The sequence below is a fragment of the Ambystoma mexicanum genome, chromosome 5q (genome assembly GCF_040938575.1).
Source record: "Ambystoma mexicanum isolate Mex_15411 chromosome 5q, UKY_AmexF1_1, whole genome shotgun sequence".
NCBI lineage: Eukaryota > Metazoa > Chordata > Amphibia > Caudata > Ambystomatidae > Ambystoma > Ambystoma mexicanum.
The window spans coordinates 1,220,852,589-1,220,866,594 of NC_090933.1; the positions used below are offsets into that span (position 1 = coordinate 1,220,852,589).

General features: G+C 44.4%; 1 protein-coding gene across 13 annotated transcripts in view; it reads left to right on the forward strand.

The window, feature by feature from the left end:
• Window positions 1-14,006, forward strand: part of ADGRB1 (adhesion G protein-coupled receptor B1) — a 698,686-nt gene that overhangs the window by 139,877 nt on the left and 544,803 nt on the right. The window lies entirely within an intron of this gene.

Here is a 14,006-nt window from a genome sequence, read left to right on the forward strand (position 1 = left end):
CCCTCATAGGGCTCAATGGGAATGGGGAGGGCGCTAATAACAGGCTCGCAAATAGCAAGCCTGTTATTAGCGCCCTTGTCCCTTAGGGTGACCCGTAAGGGACATGTGGTCAGACCACACGTTCCTTACGGTTCTTGCTAAGGGACCTCGGAATTGGGCGGTAAGGGATTACCAGCACCGGTCTCCTTAACGTTGCCCGTTATCACTTACCACCCAACTCGGAATGACCCCCATAGAAGGGTGAGCCCCTTGCTCCCAAACAACGTTTATATATCTTCTCCCATGATGCTTTGCAGCAGAGAGGCTAAGAGAATTGTGGGATGAAAAGTGCCATTTTTTTTGCCCAGTGCTAGTGATTCATGCGGTAATACTAAGGGAAGCCAAAAATGACGTGCTCAAAATGCTATTTAGAGCAGAAAAAGGGGAGTATTCACATCAAGTTAGAGATGGGGAGGGGAAAATAGGACAGCATGGGAAGTGTGGGGACTTTGGAATTGGCTGAGGAGCCCGTTCGGGTTAGAACATGTATGGCAAGGTTGTCCAACACCAGGCCTCGAGGGCCGGATCCATGCTGGGGTTTCAGGATATCCCTCATTAATATCTATGAGATAAATGTGCATACAATGATTCTAAATGTATGTACATTTAGCCTCATGAATATTAACGAGCGATATCCCGAAAACCTGTCAGGATTCCTGGGCATCGAGGCCCAGATTTGTTCAACCCTGATTTACTGCTTAGTGAGGGAATTCTAGGGGAATCTCGCGAGATTACTGCGGTAATGTCACAGGGTGTGCTCGGAAAAAAAAATGCATTACACGATTTGTCCAAACAATGAAAGATGATAATGGGAGAGGGTCAGGGACGGAAAACACAATCGAAGGTAGTGGGAGACCAAGAAAAGAGGAGGAAGCCATGTGGTGAGTTCCAGTGAGGATGCAGAAGACTTCTTAATTAACCTGCATGCTGAAACTATAGTATAACAAAAGCCTGAAATTCACTGAAAAAAACTTTATTTAAGAGAGACTTAAGGTGATTAGATTTATTGCAACAAAACCCTTGAAATACAGCTCGTGCGAAGTGATGGCCATCTTATCTCAGGCCTCCCCACTTCATAACACAGCCCAGGAGCATATTTATGATATCGCAGAAGGAATTCAGCATGGCATATACAATGACATCATCGGGGACAACATCAGGAGGGCGGTGTCGCGTTAGGAAGGTCTTGACTTACCACATCAGCTGAATTTTAAGGGTTTTGATTCTTCCTGGGATGTGGAATTCATGACAAAGTGATATAAAAATTTAAGTTTTTTCAAAAAAAGAGGATAAATGCGGTTACCGATAGGTGTGGTGTTTAGTAAAGATGCACGTGCATTACCGGAGCACCCTCTTCGGATTGGTGGACACTTGATCAAGAGGTGGCGGATCAGAACTCCTGCGTTAATGGCCCAGTTTACCTGATAGGCCGATAAAACTAGGCAAACAATGATCTTATGGAAGGAAAGAACATATAACAAAGACCCACCTGCCTCACATAGACAGACAGTCTCACAAAGTGTATTTCTGAGACACTAGATATTGAGTCCTAATGAGGGCGAGTAGGCCGAAAAGGCCTGTACCTTTTTGCCCACCCTAGAGGTGGCCAATTTACTTTTACCCGTAGCAATGGCGCCTCCAGCCCCTCCTTCACCTGGGGACGAACACTGGCCGCGATGCCCCTGCGTGAACGATCGATACAGGGGACAATGTGGACAATCATGGTTCGGCTGAGCGAGCGCGAGCGCCCATAACATCGGCCCATTCATCTCTTTGCAACCTCCACCGATGCTATTGTCTCCATTGTAGATGCCAGCAAAATGCAGCACATGTCACATACAAAAGCATCTCACAGTTTCCCAGCTCGACCAATGCAGCTATTTCATGTTTGTTCGCACGACAAGCTGGGGTCAAACCTTCCCATACATTGATCTCGAAACGTCTGATTTTCCTGATCTTCCCTGTTCTAAGATAGACAAACTCACCTGAAATTGACAATATATACATATGTAATGTGCATGTGTTTATATGTGTCTGCGCATTAACACACAGATGCATGCAGCACACACAAACACACTTTGAAATTCTGGAGAGATTTTTTAATGTTTTAATTTTATTTATTTTTGCATTTATTTCAGCGCATAAAACCCAGAGGCATCTAGGGACTATCTACATAAAGTGTGTGGGATGTTTTTACCCATGCATCCAAGTCCTACCATAAAACTGTGCATTACTGGCATTGAAAACATCATGATGGCCAGAACTCCCCAGAGAGTGCACAGGGAAAACATGAAGAATAGGTTGCCACCCATTTTTGCCTATGTTGTGAGCACAGGAGGGCACTGCCTAAAACCACCATTGGGCTACACACACAGTAGCCTGAAACCATTGGGAATGGCAATGCTGATTGCCAAAAGCAAACCCATAACTATGGGGAATTCATTTTCTTAATGTCAAAAATGGATGCAATACTGGTGCTCAACACTATCAGAAAGCCGGCGTTTTAAAACCACCAGACTTTTGTGTAAAACTGAACAAATGAACCCAAACCAGGCCAAGGAAAGACTTGCTAAGAGGTAGATACAATGTAAAACTATATTCTGAAATGACTTGAAGGAAGTAATTATTTAATGTATATATAAAAAATAGCTGGGGATGTCAGCAGCTTAAGTGAATTTGGGTTTAAAGCCACTAAAATCGAAATGTTTAGAATAAATGAGTGACCTACTTGTGAGTGTCACATAGGTTGCAATTGTTTAAATGTCATAGTTTTGAACTTAGAATCAGCATTCTAGCTGCATGTGCAAAAATTGTAAGTTGGATTTGAATGTAGAAAACTGGGAACTAAAGTGACATTTAGCTGAATTCTGCCGGACAACTACCCCCGACAGGAGTTGAACTGGCTCAACAACTCTTCCCAGGCCTGGCTGCCTTCTGCTGCCCCTGCCAAAAGGAGATGACACCTCTCTGATTGGATTAGGGGAGGAGCACCTGGGGACTGCAGGAAGTTGAGCAAAGCCCTGTCCTGGACTCAGGCAAATGTTATATTGGGGGGGGCGTAAAATGGCTTCCTCTTGGGAGAACCTGGGAGGGGCAGTGCCTGTGAGAGCAAGCTGAGCTTGGGGGAAGTGGATAAACCAGAAATTCCATCATGTGCTTTGGAAAACCACACCCCTTTGGGGCCAGAGCATGATTTTAAAAAGATGGATAATTCATAGTGCAGACTTGTCAAAATTATATAAATAACATTATCATTCTTGTGATTTTTCTGTGCACATTTTAAGAGGTGTTAGGACCCTGTGGTATGTTCTTGGGGATAGTAGCGGAAAAAAAGGTTGTTACTCCAAATGTATGCATGTTAAAAATCTGACACTATATCATCTGAAACCCATACCCCTGGTGCACATTTGTGTAAAATCTGGAAAGGTTTAGAGGTCGTTATCTGGATGAAAAGGGGAGAATTCTGTCATAAGTGGACACAACATTGTACAAAGACAGGGATCGGATGGTTTGGTGCTGCAGAAAATATGCTAACTGGACCTATAATATTAGAAAAATGGTACATAGATAAATATGTATTTGGGTCAGAAATAGATTTGTGTGCAATTTGACAAGGGGAGGTCCCTCTGACCATAAAACCTACAGCATCACTCTGACACTCCATTTCTTTCCCCCAATCAAGGGAGAGAGGAAAGCTTGGCCAATGATAAGTGAGAGGGGCAGGCTTAGCTAGGCCCAGGCACACACCCATTTTCAAAACACATAAAAAGAGCCACTGGAACCCAGGTAGAGATTCACTTTCCACTTTCTTGCTGGACGCTTTGCCGGGAGACTTCAGACTTCACATCTAGAGATCCAGACTTCAAATCCATCAATCTCCAGAGACCAGAAATTAACTCCAGAATTTGTATCAGAGAGGCCTGAATCCACAAGCTGAATCCTCTTCAGCAGGCCTCAAAACCAACCAAACTATTCAACAGCCGGGCTGTTTGAATTGTTTGCCAAGAACTTTGCAAGAACCTGTAGCAGTATCCAGAAAGCAGTGCTGTATCCGGAACCAGAGAGAACCAGAGACCAGATCACTGTGAAGAACCGCTAGCAGAAGTCCAGCCAATCCTGACCCGATCGGTGACAAAGTCGCATTCCTGTCCAAAATCTAGTGTGAGTACCCAGCTAGCACTGTGCCAAAACCAGTCTCTTAGTTTAAAATAATCTAATCCAAACTAGTTTAGCCTATTAGAACTGCCTCCTATATTTGTGTCATTCTGTCATCTTTAAAACTGAAAACTGTCATCTGTCATTCTGAGCTTTAAAATTTCAAATCCGAAAAACTACCTTTACTAAATCGGCCGTATCTCCGGAACCGTTTATGCTATGAACGAGTTTTAACTGTCATCTAAGATTCTAAGCTTTCCAACAAACCTAGAACCGACTTCCTTCTCCTTATAGTGCCTCCGTAATTGCGCTCGACGCACGCGACTAATTTTGCCGCGATTTGACATTTTGCTTAATTTCAGCCACGTGTAAAAATATTTGTCCTTGCTTTCCTTGCTGAAATTCGTGTGCAACCTGACAATCATTCATAGAGCATTGCTAAAGTGATCCTGAATTAATTTAAGTATCTCTCACTCACCCTGAACCTCCTATAGCGAATTAAAAGCATTTTTTGCATATTTTTCACTTAATTGCAACCACATCAAAGTATATTGCCTGTGCTTATAACTCCTACCTGTTCTCCTCTAAGCTTGCTAAGGGGGAACTGAATAATATTTGATTGCATTCCTGAGAACTGTGTGCTTTCCTTCCATCTCTTTACCTTGCACAAGGGGGGGGGTGAATCGTCAAAGAAAAGTGATTACATTGTCTTTTGTTGACGTCATATCAAGTTTATTTTCTGTACTGCATTTTCATTCATCATTGCATTGTCATTGAAGCCATAAAAGCATTCTCAGCTACTTTATCCTCTCTATATCACTTCTAAGCCATCAAAAGAGTGTACCACTGTAACATTATCCATTGTTGATCACTATCATCTTCACAAGTGTGCTATCAAATATTAATTTATTATAAAAGTGTGATATATATATATATTGTTTAATATTCAAATAAACCTTTTAATTTGCAAAACAAACCTACTTCTTGGCTCAGTGCGGTCAGGGGGATTCTAAGAGAGGGGTGTTATATAAGGGTTGTCATCCAGAGTAAACGAACTGGACATAAAAATATATCAATAAGGGCTTCCATCAGCATCCCAGACTAGGCATTGACTTAGCTGTAGTGTTGAATTGAAGACACTTACAAGTGCATAGTACATTAGAGAAGTGCAAGAGTGCTCCTAATGATTACGGAAAAAATCAGTGAGTGTGTACTAACTAGCGAAGCCATCCTCATGGAGCAAGGGGTTACGATGAAAGTACGGGTACAAGAATGACCACAGCCCTTGCGACCCCTGGCTGAGAGGTTGAAGTTACAGCTTCAGGGGCTTTTTAAGGATGGACCCCAGGATGTCTCCTGAGGGGCACATTCCCCTTGTAGAGCACTCAGAAGTACAGTTTCCTTGCAATATTTGGGGGAGTAGGGGGGCACATGAAAGCATTCGCTAGAGCGTGTCCAACCCACAAAGTTGCACAACACGAAAATGCTTTGCAAATATATTCTCTGTCTGTCAAATTTCCAATAGAACTTTGAAAGTAGCTCATGATATATTTACAGCAGTGCATGAATAAATCACGAATGCAGCCAAAAAGACATGGAGGCAGAACACAGAGACAGTGTGGCTGCGGAACAGATGAGGGCAGTGAGCTTCTTGATGGCAGCACCTACCAGAGAAATAAGCAACGTGACAGTCATTAAATTGCACCTTGTGAAGTGGCTATAAATCATATAATTAACCATGCAGAAAACAAACCCACACCACCCATTATCCTACATTAGTGGTGCCAGTCTGCATATATTTTCTTATTGTGGCATGGCATTTTTTTACCATTTTTACCATGGCATCGAGGGTTATGTGAACATGATATGTGTTACTACCCGGCTAGACTGGCCTACATTGAATATACTAATAAGGGTGCACTTGTAAGTTACTAATGTATGAGAAGACTAAACGTTGAGAGAACAATGTATATATTTTCTATATATAGATGTCAGAGTTTTCTAACTCAAAACACATCGGACCAACAGCACAACTGATCTTGCTGGTCATTGTTAACCTACATATGTTTATTGTGCTCTGTTTTTGTTACTTGTACAGCTATGTTAAGAATCTATTAATTTAGATGAGCAAAGTACACATCTCAAATGTGACAAATGGGTTAACAAATTGGGTTATAAATTGTTGTATTGCACACAATTCCAATCAATTATCTGTAATTTCTTTCCTTATTAGTATATCTTAGGACAGTACCGTGTGAAGCAATTGTTTAGACTGCGCAAGCGGTGTGGCCATCTTTGTTGTTTATCTATTTTGATCCTTGGGTCAGTAGGATCACTTGATTGAGAGTACTCCCACTTTCATTTACAAAATTGAATGTATGTTACTTGGTAATGAGAAAGGAGAGCAGGAATGCCCCACCCCTCCCCCTGTTTGTCCTACATTAAATGTAGGTCAGATTAGCTATGTTATAGCACTTATCATGTTAGCATTACCCTTGATGCCAAGTAAAAAATTCCATGCGACATTAAGAAACTATATGCAGACTAGCATTATTGCTGTCAGTCTGTTTATACTTTCTTGAGGTGGCATGGCAGTTTTTACTTGCCATCAAGGTAAAGCAAACATGATTGCATGTGTAGAGTGTACGTTCACCCCCAGAGGGGCATCTTTGTGCTATCGACAGATAACAGATGTTTATTTCTTTCTTTTATTTATTGGGTATTTATAATGCTTCTATACAGCAAAATATGTTTCAAGGCTGTGGGATGTATTTACCCATGCATCCTAGCCCTACCTCAAAACTGTGCAGTACTGACATGAAAACATCATGATGGCCAGAGCTTCCCAGAAAATGCACAGGGAAATGCAGGAAGAATAGGCTGCCACCCATTTTTGCCGCTGTTATGGGCACAGAAGGACGCTGCCTAAAACCACCATTGGACTACCCGCACAGTAGTCTGAAACCATTGGGAATGGCAATGCTGATTGCCAAATGCAACCTAGAATTGTGGGGAATTCATTTCTTAAATCCCAAAAATGGGTGCAGTACCAGTACTCACCACTATCCAAAAGCCGGCGTTTTAAAACCACTCTGTTTCCCTGAAGGCAAGTCAAAATGCCTATTTTCAAACATTGCAATATGTGCAAAATATTCACTGAACACCAGCAGACATTTGGTAGAATGGAGTTTTGTGTGCCTACAAAATCTGGGAAATGAAGAGCCCAGAAAAATGCTTATAACAAGACTGGCTGCGCTGTGGATTGCAGCAGTTTAAGTTGCACTGGATTTAAAGACACTAAAATCGAAAATGTTTAAATTGACTGAGTGACCTACTTTTGAGTGTCACATAGGTTGCAATTGTTTAAATGTCATAGTTTAAACTTAGAATCAGCATCATAGCTGCATATGTAAAAAAATGTCTTGACTTAGACTGGGGAACAAAAAGTGACATTGTATCTGAAACCTGGCTTAAGGAACTGAATTCTGCCTGGCAACTACCCCCATCAGGAGGAAACTTGAGTCACAGCTGTGTTCCCAGGCCAACCTTCCTTTTGCTGCCCACACTAAGGATATGCCATCTATCTGATAATTGAATTACCTGTGCTCTGCAAGAGAGTGAACAAAGCCCTCTTCACTCAGGCAAAGGTTTTTATTACCGCAGTCGTAAAATGTAGCTTCCTCTTGGCAGGAGCTGGGAGGGGCACTGCCTGTGAGAGCAAGCTGGCTTGGCAGAAACTGGAAAGACTGGTTTCTATACCATGTGACCTGGGAAACCACACCCCTTTGGAGCCAGAACATAACTTTAAAAAAGATGAATAACTCATAGAGCGGACATGTGAAAATTTTATAAATGATACCATAATTCTTGTGATTTTTCTGCCCACATTTTAAGAGGTTTTTCGACCCGGTGGCATGTTCAGGGGGGTTTTAGCGGAAAAATGGATATTACTCTAACTGTATGCATGTTAAAAATCTGAAACTTCTTCAGTTAATGTCCCTACTCCCTGCACACATGTATGTAAAGTTGGGTCCATGTCAGAAATTGCAAAATCAGTTAAAAAGTGAAATATGTGCCAGTTCTGAATGCAAGCTCCCAGGAAGAGCAGAGTTTGAACAGGGTATACCTCCTGTAATGCATGATGGGTGCATATGATTTTAAAACAATATGTACCTCTGCAAATATGTATTTGTTTCAAATCTAGATTTGTGTGTAAGTTGACAGGAGGAGTGGACTTTCTGCAGGCTGTAAAATGACATCACTCTGACTCACAGTTCACTCCCCAATCAAATGATAAATGGAAGTTTGACCAATTAGAAGCTGAGAGAGAGGTAGGGTCAGTGATGCTAGAACACACCCACATTCTAAACACATAAAAGCAGACAGACAGGACAGATAGGGACCTTCCAAATCCATCTGCAGCGGGACGCTCTGCCGGAAAAATCCATACTTACCTCCATCAAACCTCCAGAGAGCCAAACTAGAGACTTCAATCTATCCAGAGCAGAGAGACCCAAAGAACCGGTGCCTAGCAGAGACCAGACCAGAGAGAAAGCAGTGCTGTACTAAGAGACCAGACCAGAGAGACCCAGACCAGCAGAGAGAGTGACCAGAGCCCAGTCTAAAACCCTGACCAGATCCGTGATGAGGCCCATTTTACTCAAGAATATAGTGTGAGTACCTAGAAAACTGTGCAGAACCAATCTCTTAGTTAAAATAATATAATTCAATTCTATTTTAATCTAAGTAGTACTGTCTCCTAACTGTCACCTGTCACTTGTAAAGCTGTCACCTGTGATTTGCTAGTTGCAAGCTGCACTTGTCATTTTGAGCTTTTGAAATTTGCAAACCCAAAAACGACCTTTATTAAATCGCTCATATCTCCGCGACCGTTTGGGCTAGAGACTTGCAGTAACTTTCCTCTGATAGCTTAGAATCGTAGCTTTGAATCGCACCAAGAACCGCATTCCTACCCCTTATAGTTTTACCGCAATCGCGGAACACGCATCCGCGAATTTTACCGCGATTTGCAATTTCTTCACATGTAAAAACTGCTGCTGTTTGCTTTCCATTTGCCAGAAATTCGTTTAACCTGCTAACTATCCCTGCTCATTGCTAGTGTGAGCCTGGACTAATATTAACTAGATACCACTCACCCTGAACCTCTGAAAGGGAATTAAAAAGCATTTCCAGCATATTTCTCATCCATTGCTAGCACATATCAAAGCATTTGGGCCTGTGTTTTCAAAACTCCTATCTGTTTTCTGTAAGCTTGCTGGGATTGAACTGAATCACATTTGATTGCATTTCTGAGAACTGTGTGTTTCCTTCCATTTCCTTGCCTTGCATCAAAGGGGGGGGAGGGAATTGCCAGAGAAAAGTGATTACATTGTTTTGTTGAAATCATATTGAGTATTTCTATACTGCATTTCATTCATTCAACCTTGCATCCATTTGAACTCTATAAAGCATTTTGTTCCTATTTACCAGTGTGCTATTCAATTATTAATTTATTATAAAGTGTGATATATATATTTTAATTTATCAAATAAACCTTTTAAACTTGTAAAACAGAACTACTTCTTGGCTCAGTGGGGTCAGGGGGATTCCAAGAGAGGGGTGTTATACAAGGGTAGTCATCCAGAACGCATGAACTGGACCTAAAGATATATCAATAAGGGTTTTCATTCAGTATTCTAGACTAGGCGTTAACTTGGCTGTAGTGCTGAATTGAATCCTCTTACAAGGCACAAAAAGACAGAGGGGGCAGGGCAGGGATAAAGAAAAACAGCAAAAAGTCATACTAGGCCTTGCATAATTCAGATTGTGCAGGTGCAGTACCAAGAAGTGTGGGGGAGAGAGGAAGTGCCCGTCGGGGAGGAAGGGCCCATGCGTTATGTGAGTGCCAAGGGGAGGCCAGGTGGACAAGTGCCAGGGGAATGCAGAGAGTGCAGGGGAAAGAAGGTCCACGTACTAAGTGCGAGGGACGGTCTGTAAGGGCTCAATGGGGTGCAGGCCAGCCAGACTAGTGCACAGGGAGGGAGCCAGGAAGGGCAAGTGAAGGTTGGGGGGTCAGGGGAGACCAAGTGCAGGGATAGACTGGTCAAGGAGGGCCTGCTGCCTTGTAAGAATCTGAAGGAACCAGGCAGCCAGTCAAAAGAGGCAGAGGGAAACATTAGCAGCGGAGGGGGAGAGGGAAGGAGGAAGAAAAAAGAAGGGACTTGAGAGGCTTCTGGAACTTAAAGAGATCAAGCTCATATCTGAGAGGGGCAGGGAGGCATTCCAGCGGGAGGCACCTGCAGAGGAGAGAGATCTACCCCCCACTCTCAGCTTGGAAAAGTGTCTGATCCGCAGACAGTTGGTGCTAAGACTCTAGCAGGGAGGTTTTTAGGGAGAGAGTTGGATGTAGCGGGGTCCCAGGCCCTAGAAAGCCTTATGGATGATGCAGATGGTCTTGAACCTGATCTTCGCCGCAACCAGAAGCGAGTGAAGAGATGTTAGGGCTGGAGAGATGTTGTCCCTGGGCTTGAGGCCAAGGATGCGTCTCGTAGTCCTATTCTTGATTAGTTGAAGGGGCGAAGGGAGGAGTTAGGCAGGTTGAGGAAGAGGCTTTTGCATTAATCCAACCTGGAGAGGACCAGACCTCTGGAGACATTGAGTTTTTGGGGGAAGGTGCAGAAAGGCTGGATGCCTCTGAGGGGGTGCAGCTGAAAGTAGGCTTTCTTGGCAACATCTGTGATGTGAGGAGAAAAGCAGACCAAGGAGTTGAATATGACACCAAGGTTTTTTTTCTGCACTGGAGGGTGAAGGAAGGGGGCCCATGAAGGGTGGCCAGAGTGTAGGAGGGAAGCAGGGAGCAAGGGTCCCAATTAGAAGGATCTTATTCTTACTGGCATTAAGGCAGAGATCAGTAGCAGAGCACCATGCCTGAATAGCAGACAGACAGTCAGGAATGAGAGAGGAAGAAGAGGATGCAATGGAGGGAAGCTTTAAGAAGAGCTATGTGCCACCCGCATAACACCGTAAGTTAGGCGAGAAGGCGGAGATCAAATGTGCTAGAGGTACAAGGTAGATGTTGTAGAGCCAAGGCGAGGGGATAGAGCCCTGACGGACACTACAGGTGGAGAGTGAGATGGGGGAGAGAAAAGGGCCCAGTTGAACCTGTGAAGGTTGATCTGAGAGGAAGGAGGTCAATCAGTCCAGAGCCAGGTCCATGATGCTAAGAGGTTTCATGGAGCCAATATATAAGGGTGGCATGATTGACCGTATCAAAGGCAGAGGAAAGGTCAAGAAGGATGAGAACAGAAGGCGAGTTGGACTCAAGATTAAAGTGCAAGTCTTCATGGGTGTTCAGAAGAGCAGTTTCCGTTCCTCTGGCTGCTCTGAAGCCAGACTGGTTGTTGTGGAGACAGCCAACAGACACATTGTGGTGGATAAGCTGGCGGATGGCCAGCTTCTCCAAGAGTTTGCCCAGGAACGGGGTAATGAGATAAAGAGGTAGTTAGCCAGACAGGAGGTCTTGGCAGAAGGCTTTTTGAGGATAGGGTGCATAAGGGAGTCGTTGAGGAGTTGCAGGAAAAGGATCCAGGGGCAAATGAGTGTTTGCAGAAGTCAGCCAAGGCTGGATCAAGAGTGGCAACATTGTCCTTGATTGTTGGTGGAGCAGGGGAGCACCTGTTTGGATGAGACTTTCATAGATCACACTTGTCTAGAGACCTCATCAGGTGATATGGGGAAAAAAGAGGGGAGAAGGAGGGAATGAAAGAGAGGGAGCAAGGGCGGCCTGAGAGCATTTGAATGAGAAGGGAGTGGAATAGAGGAGAGTGAGGACAGGATGTCCCGAGTTTTAGTAATGAAGTGAGAGTTCAGTGCAGTGCAGAGAGCCGTGGAAGGCAGAGGGGAAATGGAGACTGCAGCAGGATTGGCGAGTTCCTTGCAGATTTTGAAAATTTCAGCCAGTCCTATTTTAGTAACGTGGATGGAACGGCATGCTAAACTCCGCAAGGTTGTGGATCGTTGGTTGGTTGCAACACAGCGAAAATACAATGATTACCCAATGATAAAAGTGACTGTCCAGTCAAGGTTGTATAAAATGATCTACTTTAATATTAATGCAACAGACAGTTCTAGCACACTACAAAATACATCCCACCCTGTAAAGGAACACAGAGGACAGTTTCACAAAAATGGGATACACTCTGATACTGACAGGAGGGTAGTCGGTAAAGCAATCAGTCTTAATTGTTCAAGGTTATTTGGTTTCAGCACCAAGGGAGCAGGGGTCGTAAATGTCACTAAGGGACTTCAGAGAAGGACCAGGAGCACAGAACTACAATATACCTGGTGCTTGATATAATCTTGATGCTCGACAGTGTCCAGTTGGTTCCAGGGCGCTTTGCAGCTCCTGCAATAGAGTTCAAGATGAGAGGCAGCTGCGGGTATAAGGCGGCAAGCAGTTCGGCAAGCGAGGCTGGACAGACGGCTGCAGGCTGGCTTAAATGGTGGCTCGGGGTCAAGAATCATTGTCTCTGTGCTGGCTGGCGGATCTGGAACGCTGGTCAAGGAGTCTCAGACAGCTTTGGTGATTGCCGCGTGACATCAGTCAGTGGTGCAGTACGTCACAGTTCGAGGGCTTGAATGCCTTGGAAATGTCCATAAAAGATGTATGCTGGTTGAAGAGGTGTTTGTTTCCTGTCCCTTGTGTTAGTTCTGTGACCAGGCCTCTTTGCAGGCCTGCTTTCTTTTAACTCTCATCAGTATGGGTTGCCACAACACAGAACTTTGTTAATAGAACAGGGTGGATCCATGGAGCCTTTGATATTTAATTAGGCTGACCATGGCAGTAGGAAGTTGTTGCCTCCCGCCTTCTGCACCTGTAGGCTGTGTCCCCACGGAGTACACTTGACTATGTGTTTGCTGTGCGCAAGTAGAGGAAAATGTTTGTGGATTAGCCCCACACATTTTTCTGAGGTTGATCTCCCATCATTCCATTTCTAACAAAATTTCCAGAAATCCCAGGAGAGCGCACACTCCCTTGGCGGATGGTCGAATTCCACACAGTCTGCCTGTCAGAGGATGTGAAGCCTGCCACTTCCGCTCAGCCGCTCTGTTCTAATGTTCCAGAGAGGCCTTGTCGGAGTCATACCAGGTGTTTTGGAGGCAGGCTTCATGCGGATCCCCTTGACAGCGGAAATGATGTTCAGAGTATTAGAGATGGAGAGTTGAAGGTTAGTAAGGGCTGTGACAGTGTGAGAGTCAGTGGCAGGAGTGGGAAGGCGAATGATGGTGGCAACTGACACTTGCTTCATTGGTCAAATGACGGAGAAGGAGATGGGCAGTGCGAACGGGGGCTAAACTGGACACCCAGGATGTCCAGGTGAAGGAACAGGACAGCATGATCAGACCAGGAGAGAGGTGTAGTGGGGCTGTTGGAGATTGGGATGTCAGCTGAGATAAGAGCATCCAAGATGTGTACGGCTGAGTACGTCGACTGGAGGAAAGAATGGAGCGGGAAAGAGAGTCACAGAGGTTGCGGAAGAGTCCAGAGGCCGCATCAGGGGACTCAAGGTGAATATTGAAGTCTCCGAGGAGAAGCTTGGAGGAGGAGACAAGGAGAGAAGAGGTGAGGTCAGACCACTTTGAGAGGAAGAGTGAGCCCGGACCACAGGGGCTGTAGATAGTGACCAGAGTGAGCAAAATAATAGGAGCGACAACAAGCCTGCAGATGAGGCATTCGAAGGAGGATTTAGACTGAGTGGGTGTAATAGTAGCAGGGACCCATTCACGGAAGATCAGAGCCACTCCGTCCCGGT